The following is a 9,674-nucleotide window of genomic DNA, read 5'->3' as shown; positions in this document are numbered from 1 at the left end:
CTCTTGTCCAGTAACTCCTATCCCTACCCCAGCGCGGTGCCGGCTGGGGTACGAGCAACCATAGGAAAGATCGGGTAACCAACCCCGGTGGGACCTTGGTCGTATGCTGACAGGGAAGGGGGGGCTTGCCTTCTCTCTACAGAGAGCGAGCCTACCTGAGCGTCTGTTCCCCTTGTTAGGGCGGCTCGAAACAGCGTCTGTTCTCCATGTTAGGAGCGGCTGATTACCGTCCTTGTGTCAGTGTGGGACTCTAAACAGTGCTGACACGATGGCCCTCCGGCGAGACAGGAGGTTGGTGCAGGCCTAACAAGCCGCCCGGAAAACATATGTTACGAACGATCAAGAAGGAAATACGACTCGGAATAATCGGCAAAGACCTACGCAACGAACAAAGGACTACGATTGGAAGCTTGGCACATGGAACTGCAAATCGCTTGGCTTCCCAGGATACGACCGAATGCTGCATGATGAGCTTCTAATCCGCGGCTTCGATGTCGTAGCACTGCGGGAACTTTTCGACGGGACAGAAGGTGTGGAAAAGTGGGCATCGAGCGGCTACCTTCTACCAACAACCTGTGGCTGTGGCACAACCAACGTTCTAGGAACGGGATTTGTAGTGTTGGGTAAGATGCGCCAGCGCGTGATTGGGTGGCAGCCAATCAGTGATAGAATGTGAGTATTGAAGATCAAGGGCCGTTTCTTCAATTACAGCATCATCAACGTGCACTGCCCACATGAGACGAGACCCGATGACGAGAAGTAAGCATTCTATGCGCAGCTGGAACGAACCCACGACAGCTGTCCACGGCGGGATGTAAAACTCGTCATCGGCGACATGAATGCTCAGGTAGGCCGGGAGGCAATGTACAGGCCCGTGATCGGGCTGGAGAGCCTGCACGAGGTATCAAACGACAACGGCCAACGATGCGTAAACTTTGCAGCCTCCCGAGGAATGGTAGTTCGAAGCACCTTCTTCCCCCGCAAAGATATCCACAAAGCCACCTGGAGATCACCTGATCAATATACGGAAAATCAAATCGACCACGTTCTCATCGACGGGCGATTCTTCTCCGACGTCATCAATGTCCGCATTTACCACAGTGCCAATATTGATTCTGACCACTACCTTGTCGCGGTTTGTATGCGCTCAAAACTATCGACGGTGCACAACACTCGTCGCACAGGAACGGTAGCATTCGTACTGCAGAGGAATACGCGCAACAACTGGAGTTAGTGGTACCAACGGAAGAGCAGCTTGGCGCGGCGACTCTTGAAGACGGCTGGAGGAACATAAGGTCTGCCGTGAGTAGCGGCAGTGAGTGAGTGAGGTTATCGAATCGAGAAAATGACTGGTTTGACGGCGAATGTCAGCAGTTGGTCGAAGAGAAGAATGCAGCAAGGGCGAGGATGCTGCAACACCGAACGAGGGCGAACGAGGAACGATACAGACAGGCACGGAACAGACAGAACACTGTTTTCCGGAGGAAAAAGCGCCACCAGGAAGACCAAGATCGCGAAGCGATGGAACAGCTGTACCGCGCAAATGACACACGGAAGTTCTATGAGAAGATGAACCGCTCACGTAGAGGCTACACGCCACAGGCCGAAATATGCAGAGATACCAGTGGTAACCTTCTCACGAACGAACGTGAGGTGATCGACAGGTGGAAGCAGTACTATGACGAGCATCTTAATGGCGAAGCACAAGATACAGAGAACGGTACAGGAATCAATTTGGGTGCACGCTCAGCCGACGACAGATTCCCAGCCCCTGATCTGTCGGAGATAAGTGAGGAGATAAGTGAGGAGATCGGCAAGCTGAGGAACAACAAAGCCGCGGGCAATGACCAGTTGCCAGGCGAGCTGCTCAGACATGGAGGAGAGGCACTGGCTAGAGCGCTGCACTGGATGATTTCTAGGATTTGGGAGGAGGAGATTCTACCGCAGGAATGGATGGATGGAGTGGTATGTCCCGTCTACAAAAAGGGCGATAAGCTAGACTGTTGCAATTACCGCGCAATCACATTGCTGAACGCCGCCTACAGGGTACTCTCCCAAATCCTTTGCCGTCGTCTATCACCATTAGCTAAGGAATTCGTAGGGCCGTACCAAGCGGGATGTACTGGAGCCCGCGCCACTACGGATCACATATTCGCGATAAGACAAGTACTCCAGAAGTGTCGTGAATAAAACGTACCCACGCATCACGTATTCATTGACTTCAAAGCGGCATACGACACAATCGATCGGGAACAGCTATGGCAGATAATGCACGAATACGGTTTCCCGGATAAACTGACGCGATTGGTCAAAGCAACGATGGATGGAGTGATGTGCTACGTCCGAGTATCTGGGACGCTCTCGAGTCCCTTCGAATCTCGGAGAGGGCTACGTCAAGGAGATGGACTTTCTTGTAATTTATTCAATATTGCCCTGGAAGGTGTGATTCGAAGAGCGAGGATCGACACGAGTGGCACGATCTTCCAAAAGTCCGCACAACTTTTTGGCTTCGCTGACGATATTGATATTGTGACACGTAACCTTGAGAAGATGATGGAAACCTACATCGGGCTGAAAGCTGAAGCTAGGCGTATCGGACTGGCCATAAATGCGTCGAAAACAAAATACATGAGAGAAAGAGGCTCTAGAGAAGCAACACGACAGAGGACCAACGCGCCCTCAGTGTTTTCGAAAGAAAGGTACTGAGGACCATCTATGGCGGAGTGCAGATGGAAGACGGAACGTGGAGACGGCGTATGAATAACGAATTGCAACAGCTGCTAGGAGAACCACCCATCGTACGGACAGCGAAAATCGGACGTCTACGATGGGCTGGGCATGTCATAAGGATTTCGGACGACAGCCCAGTGAAAATTGTTCTTGAATCTAATCCGACTGGTACATGAAGAAGAGGAGCGCAGCGAGCGAGTGATCGACCAAGTGGAGGGTGATATCAGAAGCATCCGTGCCTTGAGTGGCTGGCGACGAGCAGCCATGGACCGAGTTATGTGGAGACGTATGCTTGATACAGCAAAGGACGCCCCAGGCCTATAGCAGTTAGGTAAAGTAAGTAGATTTTATATAGTCGATAACCAAATAAACTTATTTCAGTTTTAGCTGTATTCAGTTTTCGATATTGAAGGTACCCAAAAATTGAATCCGCGCTACGATTTCTCAAAGATGTCTACACTGATTTTCAAACATTTTGAATCCAATGTAAACTATACAGCTCTTCCGGTGAATTTAACTGACCTCGGCTACACCGATTTTCGAATTCCGGTTCCAGTATCGAATCGTTTCTCAAAGCTCAATCGTTTTCTCAAAAAAGACCAAATCGAATTTCAAAAACAAAAATTCAAATTAATAGATTTATGGTCCCATACAAAATTAATGAATTTTATACGATTCTGACTTCCGATTTTTGAATTACAGTGAGATGAGTTTTTAAAATTCAAACCGATATAGAAGATGACAATCCCAAAGGGCTTCAAAGTTTGACTACAAACCAATGCAATTTATTCGTCATATAAATATATACATGATATATGATTCTATGAATTGTTTTGGGTTATGCTGATTTTTGAATTGGATTCAAATTCCATCCGATTTGCAGTTTCGACATTACAGGGTATTGAGTGATTAAATTCTCAATCTGCCGCTTAAAACGACGGTCATTAAAATAATATGAGAACTAAAACATCGAAGAATATTGATGCAAATAACACATGCGGATTGACAAAACAAAGGTATCATCTCACTGCTAGGTGGATTTAGCACGTTTTTTACCAACCGGCAGATAGAGAATCGACAACATAAAGATGATGAACAGAGGATTGATATCATAAAATACTAAGCACGCCTTTCATTTTACATACATCAACGTTACAATTTGTATGAATATATCTGAATGCATTGATATATATTTCATTTGCCTGTTGTTAGTATATTCCGAGAGCTAGCAAAAACCGAAAAACCGATTATGAATTTGAAACAACATTGCCTTCTTCGACCACTTTGTACCAACACAGGCTGTATTGAACGATTTATTCTGCGATATTAGCCAAATTTTGACAAAAGTTTGCTTTTGTGATGCTCCATTCATGCGTGTTTTTTCATGCAGTTCGTTTAAGCGAATTCTCAAACACAAAATCAAAACCGGAGCAATGAACGCAAGTTAACGCGTTATGTCAAGCAGTGCAATGGTGTTCACGATACATATCGATTCTCTTTAGCTAAGATCCCAATGAAAAATCTTAAAATCCCACAAGAAGTTCTTCAATTTTATATCGATCATGTTTAATCCGGTTACGGAATCACGGAGTGATGAGCGTTTAAAAATTTTGAGTCATATATATATTTAATATGCCATTGGCAAAAATTTCTCTTTATTGGTCTCAAAAAAAAAAAACTTCTCTTCATTGATCTCAAAACTATTCCAATAGGTCATGAATGTCGCTGGCCACACGAACTGATTTTGGCTATACCGGTCTCCGGTTCCCAGTTCCAGAGGTACTGGTCAATAACTCCAAAATTGAACGCACTCCGATATCATTGTCATTGTCATGTCATTGTCATTTCACCAACTTAAATTCAAATGACGAATTTTATGATTCCTTACAAAATCACTGAATTTTTTCTTGACCCGCGATATTTGACAGTAGAACTGTTCGAATAAATAAAACTAAAACGGTTTGCTGGGGATACGTTTGTTTCAGTTTGAATTATATTATAGACCTCCCATATGAATCATGCAGCTACTGAATTTGCTCTAAGCGATTTACCACCAGTTACCATTTATTGAACAGCCCCTTTTTAATAACAAAAGAAAATTTTTCGAGCAACACTATCATGTTGCTTAGAGTGACTATAATCAGAGTGGCGACAGCTGTTCGTTTGGAATGACAGCTCCCAGTTCCAAACGAGCAAACGACCTGTCAATTCAATGTAAAGCTAATGGAATGTTTTGAATTGTTGCCAAAATTACGGATGAGATGTCGTCACTCTGGTTATAGGCACTCTAATGTTGCTATGAGCTAGTTACCAAGATACCTTAACAAAACAAAAACAAATTTTAATATGCAGCTCATTGCGAATATAGAAAGTGATTAGTACAGAAAGCTTCAGCAAACTGTAGTATATTTATTCAATAAGTTATTTTCTTGACCGGATTTAAGGAAATGAAATGTAGATACGATGATTGGAACACGAATAAAACTACTAGATCTCAATATTCATCGCTCTAATGAAACTATATTTTCCAGGTCTAACAATAGCCGATTGGCTTTAAATATCGGAATCACTAGCTCATGAAGAAGATTCGAGATTAAACGAAAACAGAAAAATATCAACACGATTTCAACAATATTTTCATTAATTCTCAGCCTGATTACTAGCGATAGACAACATCAATAACTCTCAACGGGTAGAAAGTCAAGAAATTTTCTAAATGGTGTAGAGGTCCTAATTTTATATCAAAATTATATTAAACTAAATAAATATGTTTGTAATATTGAATAGTTTATGAAAAATCCCAAAAACCCTGAATGATACGAAGTCTAATCTAAGATTTATTGGGAACCTCATTATCAAAACTAACGGGTGTTCTCTAATTCTTTCAAATGAAATACAATCGGATCCTCGATTAGTGGATAAATATGATCCGCTAAATCGCATGTTTTGTTTTGGAGTAGGATATATTTCTAGCTCTAATTATAACATGCTACACGGTTTCTTTCTTCTTTCTTAACATTTTACATTATAGAAAATTTCAAAAACTAACATATTTCAATACAATGAATAAATGAGAATTGAAGGAAACGCTTAAAAATCATTTACTAATTTCATACTATTACGTACATTAAACTATCTGAGGAGAATGACAAATACAGTGACGAATAAAAACAAAAGGATTTTCCCTAGTGAGTCCAAGCTTCTGCAGTACATTCGATCATTTCAATATCAGTGTAGTTTTTTGTATGTCCGTTTCCTTCAAGTAGATTTCATTTGAGGTATCATTATTTCTCGTTAGTAGCATGGCATAATTATTTTGAATGCCAAGCCCGTGTATTCTTTTCAAATACAGTAGTACTTTCTAGTCGTACCCATTGGCTAATTTCAAGCCACAAATGTGGCCAGAATTACTACACCAAGACCGACTCAATGATCCACTGCTCTAACAGCTAATGATGCTGGAGAACTTGTAACTGCATAAAACGGATCTTCCACTTGAATCCATACTAATTTTTTCGTAATAATATACCCGTTTTGCAGTTTCATTTGTTTACATTTCTTAAATCTTCAATATACAGTAACCAAGGCTATGGTAACTGTTATTCAAAATCAATAAAATATCAACTTGTGTTGCCAGTTTGAATATTTTTCCAAGCAATTTCTTTTTGACATTACGAGTTACTGAGGGGTAGTTAAATTTGCGATACAGTTTTAATAGACGAGTGTCAGGTCGTGTCGTCGTTAAAATTGTCGAGCGAAATTTAATTCTAGTTAAATGTTTTTTAATGTGCCTTCAAATGAACTTTGTTTGTAGTAATATTAAACTTAACCCATCTTATTTGGGATTAATGCGAATCTCAAAACGAGCATCGGAAATATATTAACTTTTTCATGATTACACAAAATTATTGTTACCGTAAATCTAGTCAGAAATATTTTCAAGCTCTACAAAAAACATCAATTGGGTGACTAAATCGTGATATCACTGTGTTGGCTATAGTATTACATAATCTTGTGTCCTACGAAAACGATATAAGAATAGGAGAGCCACAATTGAAAACAAAAAATATGCTCAGTCATCGTTAGTAATGGGTGATTTGTTTGCCATTCTCTTTCGATTTTGCCAAAATTCCAAGTGTTGTCAATCCATAATTTTCATACATGGAATATTAAAAATCCAAAGAAATGTTTATAAGACAAAATGCGACAACTCGCTTTAAGATGGTATTGGCATTAGTTTATTTATTTATTTATTTCGTCAAGCAAATGTAGACTACATATAAACGGTTTACAATGTTTACTTAGATACTACGCATTATATCTACGACTAAGCTGTAATTTCATTTCATTTTTGGACATACCAAGGTCAAGATGTTCGCAATATTGATTGTAGTGGCGCATTATTCGATTGATTGGGCTATATTTTGCATAATTTGTTCTAGTGTTTCTTTCTAAGAATAATTTCCTGGTTCGTAATTGACGGCTAGGTGTATAAAAATTTAATTGCGATAATAAAGAAGGTGATTGAATGCGTTGAGAAATAATGTCGCTGATAAAATAAAGCATTGCAAGGTCGCGGCGTTCTTTAGGTGTTTGAATATTGATGAGCATGCAGCGTGGTTCATATGATGGTAAAGGAAATGCTGTTCAGTTTAATTTACGAAGTGCATATAAAAGAAATTGTTTTTGAATAGATTCGATGCGTTCTTCGTGAATAATATTGTATGGATTCCATACTAGGCTGCAATATTCCAAAATAGGTCTGACATATGTACTGTATAATAATTTAATTGTGTATCGGTCCTGAAAGTTATGACTGAAGCGTTTAATAAAGCCCAGCATGCTATTTGCTTTATTGATTATGGTATTATAGTGTTCCACAAAAGTGAGCTAGGAGTCTAATACCGTTTTCGTTTTAGAATCTACACGCAGGCGACTCTGACTCCGAGTAAAACGAACACGTGGTACGCGCCCTAAACAACAACTCACATAAAAAATAAAAAATAAACAAACTCGCATGGATGCGTGGTGCGACCCGAGAAAATTTTCAGAGCGAAACTACGCGATTTGAGTCCGATCTAGAGCGACCCCAGGTTGCTAAAAACAAACTCATCAAAAGTCTCGGGCTGCTCTGATCAATAAACAGAAACGGTATAAGATTACGCCTAAATCTCGTACAATTTTACATTTTTCTACAAGTTGGTTTCCTAGATGTATGTTTATAGATATAGTTTCATTTTTCCTGCTGAAAGTTATTGAGTTACATTTTTTTACATTGAGTTGGAGTAGACTTTTGCAGCACCAAATGTGGAATAGATTGATTTCGTTCGGGAATATTACAGCGTCGCTGATATTTTTAATTTCCATGAAGAGTTTCATGGCGTCTGCATATATAAGCACTTTCAGATTGTTGAGTATGAAGGAAATGTTGTTTATATGTAAAATGAAAAGGAGAGGCCCTAAGTGAGAACCCTGAGGTACGCCAGAAGTTACATTAATTGGTTCAGACAGTATGTTTTGGAAGCGGACTACCTGTACACGATTCGTTAAGTATGATTTGAGCCATTCCAGAAGGTTATGCTCTATGCCATATTTTTGTAGTTTGTGTAGAAGTAATGGTATGTCAATACGGTCGAAAGCTTTGCTACAGTCAGTGTAAAGAGTTTCTACGTAGCTGCCAGCGTCCATTGCATTCAGAGTGAATGTCATGAATTCTAAGAGATTTGTTGTAGTTGAGTGGCCTTTAAAAAAGCCATGTTGTTTGTTTGTTAATACATTTTTAAGTTAATGAAAAAGTTTTTCGTTCACAATTTTTTCAAATAGTTTTGGAATGCATCGTCGGCTACCAGATTTAAATATTGGTACAAGAAAGGAAGATTTCCATGCTTTAGGAAATGTACATTTATTAAGTGATAAGTTAAAAAGTAGTTCCAGCGGCAAGGATGGCTTTTATCGTATCAAAGAACACTCACTGGCAACTCTTCATACGATTGAATCAGTGCCATCAAAGAGAGACGCATATCATCGCAACAACAAAAATCCGGCATGGCTCATTTAACATAGAATTGACAAATCACCATGCGCGAAATACATGTATTTCTCGGGCAATAGATTATACAAAAAGTTATTCAAAATTGGTGAAAGACCAACTTCTCAGATAGGATGTTTATTGATGCCATTCGAATTTCAATTGAGAGCAACGCAAAACAATCATTCGTTCCTTTGCCCCTGCGGATGCCGAATTGTGTATCTGAAAGTAAGCCATTAGTCTCGACCCAATTGTCTAGACGAAACAGAATCATTTTTTCGAACAATTTCCGGATACAGAAAAGCATAGCAATCGGCCGATACGAACGGATCGGCCGATTGCTATGCTGTGATCGGAGGCTGGTTTCCCTGGTTTTTGAATGGCAATAACTCTTACTTGTCTCCAGTCATGTGGGACAATATTATTCTCAAGAAGCTCATTAAATAAATTCAATAAACGTCTATTGGCAGAGTCAGGCAATTCTTTCAACAAGTTGAATTTGATTTTCTCTAACCCCTGAGCTTTATTGTTACACGATAAGAGCGCAAGTGAGAACTCTACCATCGAAAACGGTGTTTCGTTTGTATTTGACGTCACGACGCGGGAGATCCTCTGGTCCGGAGCAGATTCTGGGCATACTTTTTTAGCGAAATCGAATATCCAGCGGCAAGGATGGCTTTTATCGTATCAAAGAACGCTCACCGGCAACTCTTCACACGATTGAATCAGTGCCATCAAAGAGAGACGGATATCATCACAACAACAAAAACCCGGCATGGCTCATTTAACATAGAATCGACACCAGTGCGAGAGCAAATTTCTCTCGATGACATTTCTAGGAATCAAAGGTTAGCACGCTGCTGTGGAGATCCTCTCTGAAGCAACAAACGGTCGCTTATTCTCGTTTCGCGATCCG

Source organism: Malaya genurostris, chromosome 3, assembly GCF_030247185.1.
Source record: "Malaya genurostris strain Urasoe2022 chromosome 3, Malgen_1.1, whole genome shotgun sequence".
NCBI classification, from domain to species: domain Eukaryota; kingdom Metazoa; phylum Arthropoda; class Insecta; order Diptera; family Culicidae; genus Malaya; species Malaya genurostris.
The sequence above is the reverse complement of the archived record's forward strand: the minus strand, read 5'-3'. Positions refer to the sequence as shown.